Source organism: Ursus arctos, unplaced genomic scaffold, assembly GCF_023065955.2.
Source record: "Ursus arctos isolate Adak ecotype North America unplaced genomic scaffold, UrsArc2.0 scaffold_5, whole genome shotgun sequence".
NCBI classification, from domain to species: Eukaryota; Metazoa; Chordata; class Mammalia; order Carnivora; family Ursidae; genus Ursus; species Ursus arctos.
The window spans coordinates 58,060,446-58,072,693 of NW_026623067.1; the positions used below are offsets into that span (position 1 = coordinate 58,060,446).

General features: G+C 40.0%; 1 long non-coding RNA gene across 3 annotated transcripts in view; it reads right to left on the bottom strand.

Moving 5' to 3' along the window:
* Positions 1-5,300: 5,300 nt before the first annotated feature.
* Positions 5,301-12,248, bottom strand: part of LOC113255222 (uncharacterized) — a 37,081-nt gene continuing 30,133 nt past the window's right edge. For 2 of the 3 annotated variants that reach the window (XR_006409525.3, XR_008957556.1), the window contains 2 exons: positions 11,767-11,918; positions 5,301-6,881 (listed from right to left, as the gene is read on the bottom strand). This is a non-coding gene — a long non-coding RNA (uncharacterized LOC113255222). The remainder of the gene's footprint in view (positions 6,882-11,766; positions 11,919-12,248) is intronic. The other variant, XR_008957557.1, reaches the window with a different exon arrangement.

Sequence of the window (12,248 nt, forward strand, 5' to 3'; positions counted from 1 at the left end):
CCAGGAGCCCCAAGAATTCTTTTAAAATCGAGTTTTTGTTGTGGAGGACAGCTACCCACCAGTTACACTTACAAATGACCCATAAAGTCCATCATAGATCTCTGAAAGATCTATGAGAATGCCTCTAAGTTCTAAATAAATTATTTTTCATTGACTCTCGTTTGAAAAATGGCTGAACCACTTAATTATTGTAATGGGTTCAGCATTAACCTGAGCCAACATTAATCAGCACTATTAATCAGGCATTACATTGCTTTGTTGATGTAGCCGGGAGTCCTTACCAAGGAGTTCACTTTTACATTTGGAAGTTGAAGTTTTGTAAGTGCTCAGCCGATAGCTAAATAAACACCGTGATTTTCACTAGACTGAGGACTGGTGTGTGGCGAAGTATGTGAAGATGAAACGGAGAGGAAGAATTTGTTCGCACACCATTCGTTCCTTTAGATGGTCAGTTACGGCCGTCATTCCACCACCCTGAACTTGCCTGGCCAAGGAGGGCAGAGATTGACTTTGCGTTCCGTTTTTGTAACTTTGTCCAAAAGCTCCCTCCCCAAAAGGTTCAAGGGGTCTTCCCTGGGAACGTTTGAAAAACGTGGCAAATTATCTTCTGGCCGCTCAGGGGTAAGTATTAGGATTTAGTGAAGGTCAGAGCGGAAGATCAACCCAGGAGGAGCGCGGCAGGGACAGTGTTCACAGAGATTTTGGTGAGCTTTTCTAAAGCCCCACATTGGGGCACGTCACTGGCTTTAGTTAAGCTACACATTCGTACTCGACCTTTAGCTCCGCGCTCGTGAAATTTCCGGAGCGCGGAAACCCAAGTGTTTCATTTCCCGCGTGTCCCCTTTCTGCCCCCCTCGTGCCCCACCTCCGAGCCTCCCTCCCAAACGCGCTCCCAGCTCTCAGCCGCGGCTGGAAAATATCCACCGCCACCCACTCGAGCTAGCAGGAGGGGTGAAAAACTACTCTGTGAGGCGGCTGGGGACCACACGGCGATCGCCCTCCCGTGTGCTACGCTCGCGTGGACGCGAAAAGCGCCCGGAGCCTGCCTGGCCGTGTGGTGCCCACGTAGGGGACGGCTGCCCCCTGGCGGTGGCGCTGCGCCCTGCTGGCCCCGGCTCAGGTCGGGATCCGGAGCCGGCGTTTTGCAATTGTGGCCAGTGACTTCCCTCCCAGTGGGCTTCGACAGCCCAGCTTTACGTTTCTTGAGGCCCCACTTCTCTTGGGCGACTGAGCAGGAGCAGAGGTCTTTCCGTAGACCACAGGTTTCTCGTGTTTTCCCTCGGACGGTTTGGGCGCTCCGGCAGCCCGCTGGGGCTTATTGGGAAATCGAGGAAGCGGCAGGATTCTTCGAAGGCGCAGCCTTGGCCCCTTGCACTCGGCCCGGTGACTGGGAGTTCCATAAGGTCCAGGGGCCTCCTTCGGTGTGGTGAAGGCTGGCAGAGACCTGGGGGAGTAAACTCCCAGATTGGGAACTCAGAGCCTCTCTCTTGGCCCCAGAGCATCCCAAGAGTTTACCCACGAATGTGAATACGAACAAGTTTCCAAACTCAGCGGACACCTGGGGCTGTGTCCCCCCTCGAAGTCATTCCACAAGCCTGTACTGAGATACTACTTTGTGCCTAATGAGGGTGCTTGGAGTCTCTTGGGGGAGTTAGGTAGACAGATAATTGTTATGCCCAACGGTTAAGTGCTTTCAGAATCCCCCAGCCAAAACTGAGTAGGTGCCTCAGGGTCCTTGCCTAGCCTCAGAACCATTCCTTCACCTGTGCTGCCCTTCCTTGTGGCTATATGCATCTTCCCTTTCTGTAAACTCAGCCGTCTGGAGGCCAAAGGGGGCTCTATTTCTTGTTTTTTGTTTGCTTGTTTTTCAGTGTGTGTTAAAATATACATAGCACAAAATTTACCACTTTATTTTTACCTTTTAATTTTTTTCTCTTGTGAATAGGCTCAATTAGAGCCTTATATGTAATGAAGTAACGTATAAAATGAATATACATACACACAAACACCACATCAGTGGAATAAAACAGTAATAAACATTTACCACTTTAAGTGTACAGTTCAGAGACGTTAAGTATTCACATCTATGCAACGATCATATTATCCATTTCCAGAACTTTCCCATCATGCCAAACTGAAACTCTGTATCCATTAAACAGTAAGTCCATTCCCACCCCCACCCATCCCCTAGCCCCTGGCAACCACTATTCCACTTCCTGTCTATGAATTTGACTATTCTGGAATGGTAGAATAATACAACTTTTGTCCTTTGTGACTGGCTTATTTCACTTATAGTGTCTTCAAGGTTCAACTGTATTGTAGCATGTGTCAGAACTTCATTCCTTTTTAAGGCTGAATAATATTCTTTTCTATGTATATGCCACATTTTGTTTATCCATTCATCCACCAATGGACATTGAGGGTGTTTTCTCCTTTTCTGTTCCTTTTTGAACCTCCATGCACCTAGCTCTTTCTTACACTCTGCAAGTAGTAGGCACTCAATAAAGGTTTGTCATTTTCCTACACTTGTTTCACCCCAGAAATCCACAAAGGAACCCCATTGTCCTAAGAGAGCACACATATTAGTGAAGCCACAGCCATAGTTTTCCCGTACCCTTCTGGATTTGTAACCTCAATTTGCTCTCAATTTTGAGACTTTCAGACTCACACTCTGCACATTATCTTCAATTTTAAAAAGTAGGAGTTAAGACTCCACCAGAATTAGTTCCAAAATTGTGACCATTTTCACACACACACACACACACACACACACACACACACACAGAGTTTTATATCCCTTTTCTGTCTTGCCTGTCCTAAATCCTTGGAGGCCCAAGATGACCTTAAAATATTTCTGGCTGTCCAGCACCCTCCACTTCAGCATTCTCTAGTGGTTTAATATTCCTGCCATGAGGGTTGGTTCACACATGCCACTGAGCTAATGTTAAGGTCACAACAAAGGATGAAGTGGGTACCTCCATATTGGCTGAGGAAACTTGCTTGCATAGTTGCTACTAAGTGTTATAAAGGCCGTGATGGCAGAGTAGAGCTTTGTCATCATGGCCCAATTCCAGCGGCCTCTGCCAACATAGGACTCCATGGGCCAGGCCCTTACCACCCCCTAAATCTGCTTTTCCAGGCCCAGTTTGGTAGTCTGAAAATAAGTTCAAGGCAAGGTATTATTGGCTGAGAGTAGGTACATTTTAATCTGGGGATTCTGTTGCTAAAATGTCATAATCCAGTTTGAAATGGTGGGTCTTTAGACAGTGTACTTGGGAGTTGAGATTCTTTTGTGAAGAAGATATTTTAGTGGCCTTCTGGGTCTTACTAAGCAGTCTATGCTTATGCAACAGCTCCTTAAACAAGCATTTCATGGCTTCTGAGCAGGATTCAGAAATCCTCAAGAATTCAGAATGTCAGCAAAGGTCTAAATTTGTGTTTTATAATAGCAAAATTATTTACACTGACTCAAGAATTTTCATTACCACAGTTAACCTGGACTCACCCTCCTGCCCCAACCCACACCAACCCAGAGACTTATTTAGCTCTGATCTCAGCGGTCTGCAGTGGCGCATGTTTAAAATTGTACCCCCAAATCAAAAGTTGCTGTCCAGGCTTAAACAAAGACTGAACTATCGCCCCTCTGTTCTACATATGCAAACACACCAAAACATCATGATGTCCACCGTCAAGGGCTACCCTTCACCTGACACCACGATCTGGCACCAATCTGGTGGGGTCATCTGGGAGGTTAGTTGAAGTGGAATACAAGGTGGGGCCCTGTGCTGAAGGCGGTCTCAATATTTTCCACTAGAGGAATGTGTGAACAAATTGCCTACACTAGAAAGCTTTGGTGTGCTAGCCTTCTAGAGCAGAAAAAACTGAGAATGGGCCTGAACCAAAAATTTACAGAAGAATAGATAAACATAATGAATGATTACTGGTAATAAAAAGACATGCAAATTAGAAAAAGGTGAAATGCCACTTTCCTCTATCAACATTAGTTCGTGTACTCAATGGGTGTAACGGAAGGAACTCAATCATACACTTCCTGCGTAAAGTGTAAAGTGATACAAACCTTCTGGCACATAATTTGGCAATTGGATCTTAAGTGTTCATTCTCTTTGAATCATTCATTTAAGGATTGCATCCTAAGAAAATAACCAGAAATGTCAACAAAGATTTACGTACAAAAAATGTTGCAGTGATATTTTAAAGGAAAAAAATTGGAAACATTCTAAATGCCCAAGAGTTAAACGTATTACTATATATCCCTAAAATGAAATCATTTGCAATCATTAAAAATTAGGTCTCTGACTGGAAGTCCTAGCCATGGCAATCAGGCAAGAGAAAGAAATAAAAGGCATCCAAATTGATAAGAATTAAAATTTTCACTCTTTGCAGATGATATGATAGGATACATAGAAAACCCTAAAGACTACCCAAAAACTACGAGAACTAATAAATGAATTCAGTAAAGTCACGGGATACAAAATCAATGTACAGAAATTGGTTGCATTTGTATACACTAACAATGAAGCAGCAGAAAGAGAAAGAAAGGAAACAATCGCATTTACAATTGTACCAAAAATAATAAAATACCTGGGAATAAACTTAACCAAGGAAATAAAAGAGCTGTACTCCAAAACCTAGTAAACGCTGTTTAAATAAATTGGAGATGGCACAAACAAATAAGATATCCCATGCTCACGAATTAGAAGAACCGATATTGTTAAAATATCCATACTACCCAAAGCCATCTACAGATTAAATGCAATCCCTATCAAAATACCAACAACATTTTTCTTTTTTTTTATTATGTTATGTTAGTCACCATACAGTACTTCATAAGCCAACAACATTTTTCACAGAAACAGAACAAATAATACTAAAATTTGTATGGAACCACAAAGACCCCCATTAGCCAAAGCAATCTTCAAAAAGAAGAACAAAACCAGAAGTATCACAATCCCAGATTTCAAGAAACCTGTGGTAATCGAAACAGTATGATTCTGGCATAAAAATAGACACGTAGATCAACAGAACAGTTAAGCGAACCCAGAAATAAACCCATGCTTACATGGTTAATCAATCTAAGACAAAAGAGCCAAGAATATGTAATAGGGAAGACATTCTCTTCAACAAACACACGGTGCTGGGAAAACTGAACAGCTACATGCAAAAGAATGAAACTAGACCACTTTCTTACACCATACACAGAATAAACTCAAAATGGATTACAGACCATCAAATGTGTGACCTGAAACCATGAGACTTCTAGAAGGAAACATGGGCAGTAATTTCTTTTTTTTTTTTTAATGGGCAGTAATTTCTTTGACATCAGCCATAGAAATGTTTTTCTAGATATGTCTCCACAGGGAAAGGAAACAAAAGCAAAATTAAACTATTGAGACGACACAGAAATAAAAAGCTTTTGCACAGTGGAGGAAACCATCAATAAGACAAAAAAAGCAACCTACTGAATGGGAGTAAACATTTGCAAATGATATACCCAGTAAGAGGTTAATGTTCAAAATGTATAAAGAACTCATACAACTCAACATCAAAACCAAAAACAAACCCAATCCAATTAAAAAATGGGCAGAGGACCTGAATAGACATTTTCCCAGAGAAGACATCCAGATGGCCAACAGACACAGGAAAAGATACTGAACATCACTCATCATCAGGGAAATACAAATCAAAACCAGAATGAAATATCACCTTACAACCAGCCAGAATGGCTAGAATCAAAAAGACAAGAAACAACAAGGACTGGTGAGAATGTGGAGAAAAAGGAACTCTTGTGCATTATTGGTGGGAATGCAAATTGTTGCAGCCGCTGTGGAAGACAGTGTGTAAGTTCCTCAAAAAGTTAAAAATAGAAACACTATATTGTCCATTAATTCCACTACCAGGTATTTACTCAAAGAAAACGAAAACATTAATTCAAAAAGATAGCTGCACCCCTATGTCTACTGCAGCATTATTTACAACAGCCAAGATATGGAAGCAGCCCAACTGTCTATCCATATATGAATGGATGAAGAAGGTGTGGTATATATGTACAATGGAATATTATTCAACCATAAAAAATGAAATCTTGCCATTTCTAACAACATGGATGGACTTAGAGTGCATAATGTTCAGTGAAATAAGTCAGTCAGAGAAAGATAAATACTGCATGATTTCTCTTATATATAGAATTTAAGAAACAAAAAATGAACAAAGAAGAAAACAAAAAACAAAAAACAGATTCAAAAATACAGAGAATAAACTGGTGGTTGCCAGAGGGGTAGTGGGTGGGAAAATGGGTAAAATAGATAAAGAGAATGAGAGTACACTTTTCTTCTTCTTCTTTTTTTAATCCAAAATGTGTTTATTGGGGGGCATCGGGCTGGCTCAGTTAGTAGAACATATGACTTTTGATTTTGGGATTGTGAGTTTGAGCCCCACCTTTGGGGTAGACTTAAAAATAAAATCTTTTAAAAAATGTGTTTATTGGGATAACTTCCCACTCCTCTTGATTCCAGGTGCTTTTAGCGTGGCATCCGTCTGAAGGAGCATTCTTTTCCTTCCGTAGGCTGGCAAAAGATAGTGGGGCGGCCAACACACAAAACTACTGTTTGTGCATGGCTAAAGACGGCAGTGATTTTATAGCGTTCGGGTCATTTCACATCATGAAGTAGGAATTGGGGCTATGCACCAAGTGCTTCTTCTTTGTGCTGCTTCTCCTCTTCTGGGGACTGTTGGAGGAGGTCTTTGGAGAGGGGCGTGTTTTCATGGGGAGGGTGCCACTGCATGAAAGGCCAAGTACACTTATCTTGATGAGCAGTGAAGAATGTATAGAGTTGTTGAATCATTATATTGTACACCTGAAACTAATATAACACTGCATATTAATTATACTTCAATAAAAACATTAGGTCTGTGAACAATTTTAAGAATTTGACAAAAAATCTTAAGACTAATGTAAATGAAAAATCCAGATAGAAAATTATACATAGTATTTTAAAATTTTTTTAATGTACTGTACATGTAAATAGTATGACTGGAAGGAAACACAATAAAAAAGGTCAATTGGTTATTTCTGGGCAGTGGTATTGTGGGTGGTTTTTATTCTATTGCACTTTTTAAATTTTATTCTTTTTTATATTTTATTATACTTTTTTATTTTATTCTATTGTACTTTTCTGTTTTCCTAATTATTCACATTGTGCAATTTTCACATTGCTAAGTTGTGACACCTGAGGAGCACAGTTAGTATAAAAGACTACAAACTGAAGTTTATATCATCTGAAGCATAATTATTGGAACAGACACTGAGAATTTTATTTTTTTAAAAGTTTTATTTATTTATTTATTTGAGAGAGAGAATGAGCTGGGGGTAGGGACAGAGGGAGAAGCAGACTCCCCGCTGAACAGGGAGCCCGATGTGGGGCTCGATCCCAGGACCCTCGGACAATGACCTGAGCTGAAGGCAGACGCTTAACCAACTGAGCCACCCAGGCACCCTGACACTAAGAATTTTAAATAAGCATGATAAATATATTAAGGAGAAATGGGAACTTATTAGTAAGATCAAGCAAGAAAAATAAATAATTTTCAAAAAACCCCAAGGGAAGCATTAAGCATGGAGAATGCAATAGATGCAGTAAAGGACAAACAGTTGGAATAAACAGCAGAATGGATACAGCTGAAGAATGGATTGAGTTTGAATATCAGTTTGGGGGAGTTTCCTAAAAGCAGCTGGAAACGGCAAAATTCTAGTTCGAGGAGTTTTATATATTGAGCAGGAGAGAGACAGACTGTAAGAAATAAGCCTGAGCACTTCGACGTTAATCATCTTGCCATTTTGCCAGTGAGAACCGGGTAAGATGTCAGGCTACCATGGACTCCTTCCTCACTTTGTAATGTCCAGTCTGCTGCCCAGTCCTTCCAGTCCTACCTGCTACGAGGCCTGACTCAGATGGCACGTTCTCAGTGGAATCTTAACCAATCTCAGTTTTTTAAAGTAGTTTCTCCTTGGAGCTTTATAGTTTTAGGCTTTACATTTATCTAGGTCAGTGATCCATTTTGAGTAAATGGTTTTATATGGTGTGTGGTCAGAATCTTACTTTTTATTTTATTTTTTACTTTTTACATATGTATATCCAATTGTCCCAGGAGGGACAATTTTGTTTGTTGACAGGATATCCACTGAATTTCCATAGTACCTTTTGGTGAGAAGGTAAAATGGTACAACTACTTTGAAAAACAATTTGGCAATATCTTTAATGTCTTCTAGCTATGTACCCAAGAGAAACAAAAGTATATAGCTATTCAAGGACTTGTATATGAATGTTCACAGCAGCTTTACCAGCAATAGCCAAAAACTGGAATGTCCATCAACAGGTAAATGAGAAAGCAAACTGTGGCATAGCTATACAGTGGAATACTACTCAGCGATAAAAAGGAATGGACTCATGATACATGCAACAATGTGGATGTCCCTCAAAATCATGCCAAGTGAAAGCAGCCCAAAATGAGTATATTCTGTATGACTCCATGTACATAAAATTGTAAAAAATGCCAACAAATCTGGAGTGACGTAAAGTGTATCTCAGTGGTTGCCTAGAGATGGGGGGGATGGAAGTGGGGATTATACAGGGACACAAGGAAAATTTGGGACTGATAATATACTCGCTAGCTTGACTGTGGTAACAATTTCATAGATGAAGACGTGCCAAAATGTGCCAAATTGTACTTTTTTTTTTCCAAATTGTACCTTTTAAATTAATCTCTGCTGCATCTTCTGTTGCATCCATAATGTCCTGACTTGTGTGAGTTACAGGTGACCTCTTTTAGAGTATATCTAGTAGCCATCTTTGTAACCACATACAGTGTTTAACTTTCCTGGCATGCCGTGTTTAGCAAGGCTTTGCTGGTATGAAACAATACAGATAAATCAATGGTTCTGCTTTAAAAAAAAACAAACTGTAATTAGTTAGATGGTCATGTGACTATTTTAAAGATGTTAACTTTTCTTAGATACGTCTATGAGTTTAATGCAATTTTAATAAAAAATTATAATGGCTTTTTAAAAATTCATTCAGACTATATCAAAGAATAAATGAGTGAGAGTAACCAAGGAAGTTTTGGAAAAGAAGAGTGGGCATTGGAGCTTGTCTTACCAGATATTACTAAATAGCTGCAATAATCCAAATAACAGGGATCTCACATAAGAGTAAAGGGATGGTGTAAACCGTAATGTCCACAAACAAGCCACAAACTGCGAATACGGGCTCAGTATATGACTCAAATGTGGTACCACAGGTTACAGGGGAAAATGAAGGAATCATTCAGTCAATGGTATAGGACAGCTTGATTAACTTTTCTGGAGTGGAAAAAAACAAGTTAGACATTTAGCCCATATACCAAAGGAAATTCTAGGTAAATAAAACTAATGGTTCTTTAGAAGTAGAGAGAGGAGGGCAAGGATTATTTCACTTAGGGAGGGTTTTTCAAAATCCAAGGACTTTCTCCTCCTCTTATCCCCCAACTGCAATATTTTAGTTGGATGTCAATGCAAATGTTGAAACCATTTTTAATGAAGGAAAACAGAGGAGTTATTTATTGGATCTTGGAATGAGCAAGGACTTTTAAGTATCAGAATGGAAAGAATCATAAGGAAAAAAGTGGATATATATATTAAAAAGTGGATAGATTTTGCTACACAAAAGTTGTACACAGATATATATATATAAGCAGAGGCAAAGGGAAAAGACCAGATGGGGAAAATAACTGCAACAAACTTGACCAGCAGAGAGTTAATAAAATTAAAAATTGTCCTTACGAATTGGTTTTTTTTAGAAGACAGAAAAACATTTGAAAACCATTTCATCTTGTTTATAATTACTTTAACTACTAGTAATTAAAGAAACGCAAATTAGGCAGATACTATTTTTCCCCCAAATGGGCAAAAAAGTTAAGTAAGGCTGGCAAGGAATGAGGAAATGGGCACTCCCAAGGCTCCCTGATGGGACTAGAGGGCATTTGGCAGGCTGCAGGAGAATCCTCCAAATGTCTGTAGTGTTGTTTGCCTTGTGATCCCACTTCTAGGGATTCATCCCAAAGAAATACTCATTTATATAAAAAGTGCTTCATCCAAACAATCCCTCTCCAGGAATATGAGCTCTGCAAAGGCAGGGATTGTATCAGTTTTGTTTACAGCTATATTCCAATGATAAAACAGAGCCAGGCACAGAGAAAGCACCCCCAAAATGTTTGTTGAATACACATTTTCAATTTCTAAATATTTTATTATGAAGTATTTTAGATAAATGAAAAGATATATTTTTTAAAAAATACAAAACGCCTAAGTATCCACTGCTTGATTTAAGAAAGAAAACATTACCAATACTAAAAGCGCCTGGCTGGCTCAGTCAGTAAAGCATGTGACTCTGGATCCTGGGGTTGTGCGTGTCACCCCTACGTTGGATGTAGAGTTTACTTAAAAATAAAAAATTTAAAAAATCTTTAAAAAAAAATATTACCAATATGGCTGAAGTCCCCTGGTGTGTGTATTAGTTTTAAAATAAGAGGAAAATGACAAAAATACAAAGCAAGTTCACCATAACCTTTTGATCAGGCCAAAAATTCCACAGGGAATTTTCTCTTTTCTCTCATTTTTAAATAAAAAATTACAGTAAAATACACATAAAACTTACCATCCTAACCAATCTCAAGAGTACAGTTCAGTGCCATTAAGTGCATTCACATAGTTGTGTCACCATCACCACCAGCCACCCACACAACTCTTTTTGTCATGCAAAACTGAGACTCTGTACCCATTAAACAATACTTTCCATTCCTCCCTCTCCCAGCTGCTGGTAACCACTGTTCTACTCTCTCCATGTATTTGACTACTCTAAATAGCTCATATTAGGGATCCCTGGTTGGCTCAGTCGGTTAAGCATCTGCCTTTGGCTCTCGTCATGATCCCAGGGTCCTGGGATCGAGCCCCACATCAGGCTCCTTGCTCAGCAGGGAGTCTGCTTCTCCCTCTCCCTCTGCCTGCCACTCCCCCTGCTTGTGCTCTCTCTCTGTGTCAAATTAAAAAAAAAAAAATGCTCAGGTAACAGAACCACAACCTCATGAGGTCTTTCCAGCGTAGTCAAAAAAGGGCTTATAACGTGCACACACACACACACACACACAACACCATTGTACAGAACTTGTGACTTTCTACTTTTGTTTTTATCCAGGAGACTTCTTCAGCAATCTGGTGCCCATTACCACTAGGGATAATATGCTTCCCAAGCAAGGCTGAAGTGTAAGATTAAAACTTCCCCAGCCCTTAGCAGGGCATGAAAGCACACAGGCAGGAACTTCAAAGGTCCGTGAAATTTTTGGGAGTGATGGATATGTTCACCATCTTGATCATGGTGATGGTTATATACATATGTCCAGATTTATCAAACTGTACACTTTAAATATGTGCATTGTTTTAAATATCCACTATCCTCAACAAAGCTGTTTGTTTGCTTTTTAATTCTCCCAATCCTTGACAAAATTTAGAATTGCTCAAAATGAATTTTATTAAAACACAATGAAAGGCAAAGCAAAAAATCTGAAAAGAAGAGCAAGCTAGGAAATAATTGGGGAGATTTACAACCTGCATTTTCGTTAGGTTTGATACCTTGAGCTTGATGAACACAGCTCCTTAGTGCAGACTGGCCCATGTCTCCATTCCTGACCGTGATTATGAAGCATTCAGACACTTACCTTGTAGGTAGCCAGCTTGGCCGCGCTGCCTAGTTTCACTGAGATTTCAGATGCCGCCACAATCTTCTTCCCAATTCATTCTGGAACAGCCAATACTTTCTGCCCCTTGACAGGTTGGCACTTTTGCTTTATTTTTTCCTGAATTCTGTGCCCTAGATGAGGAAAGTATTGCCTTTTGGGGTTCAAAGATTCCCTCCCTAATCCAGGAAAACTGCGCTAATCTTGCTAGTAAACTCTTAATCATCTCAGAAGTTGTTCTGAAATTCCTACCATCACCCCTGAGCCACTGTTGTCTGTCTTGTTCGGTTTGTCGAAAATCCATTCATTGGTGGTCAGTTAAATTGACTTAAGGCCGAGTCACCTATTGTTCCTAACATCTGAGCCTAATGTCATGAAGAGCAAAGAGAAGTAAGTGGTGACCAACATCTATCTAAAGTACCTCATGGGGCGCCTGGGTGGCTCAGTTGGTTAAGCGACTGCCT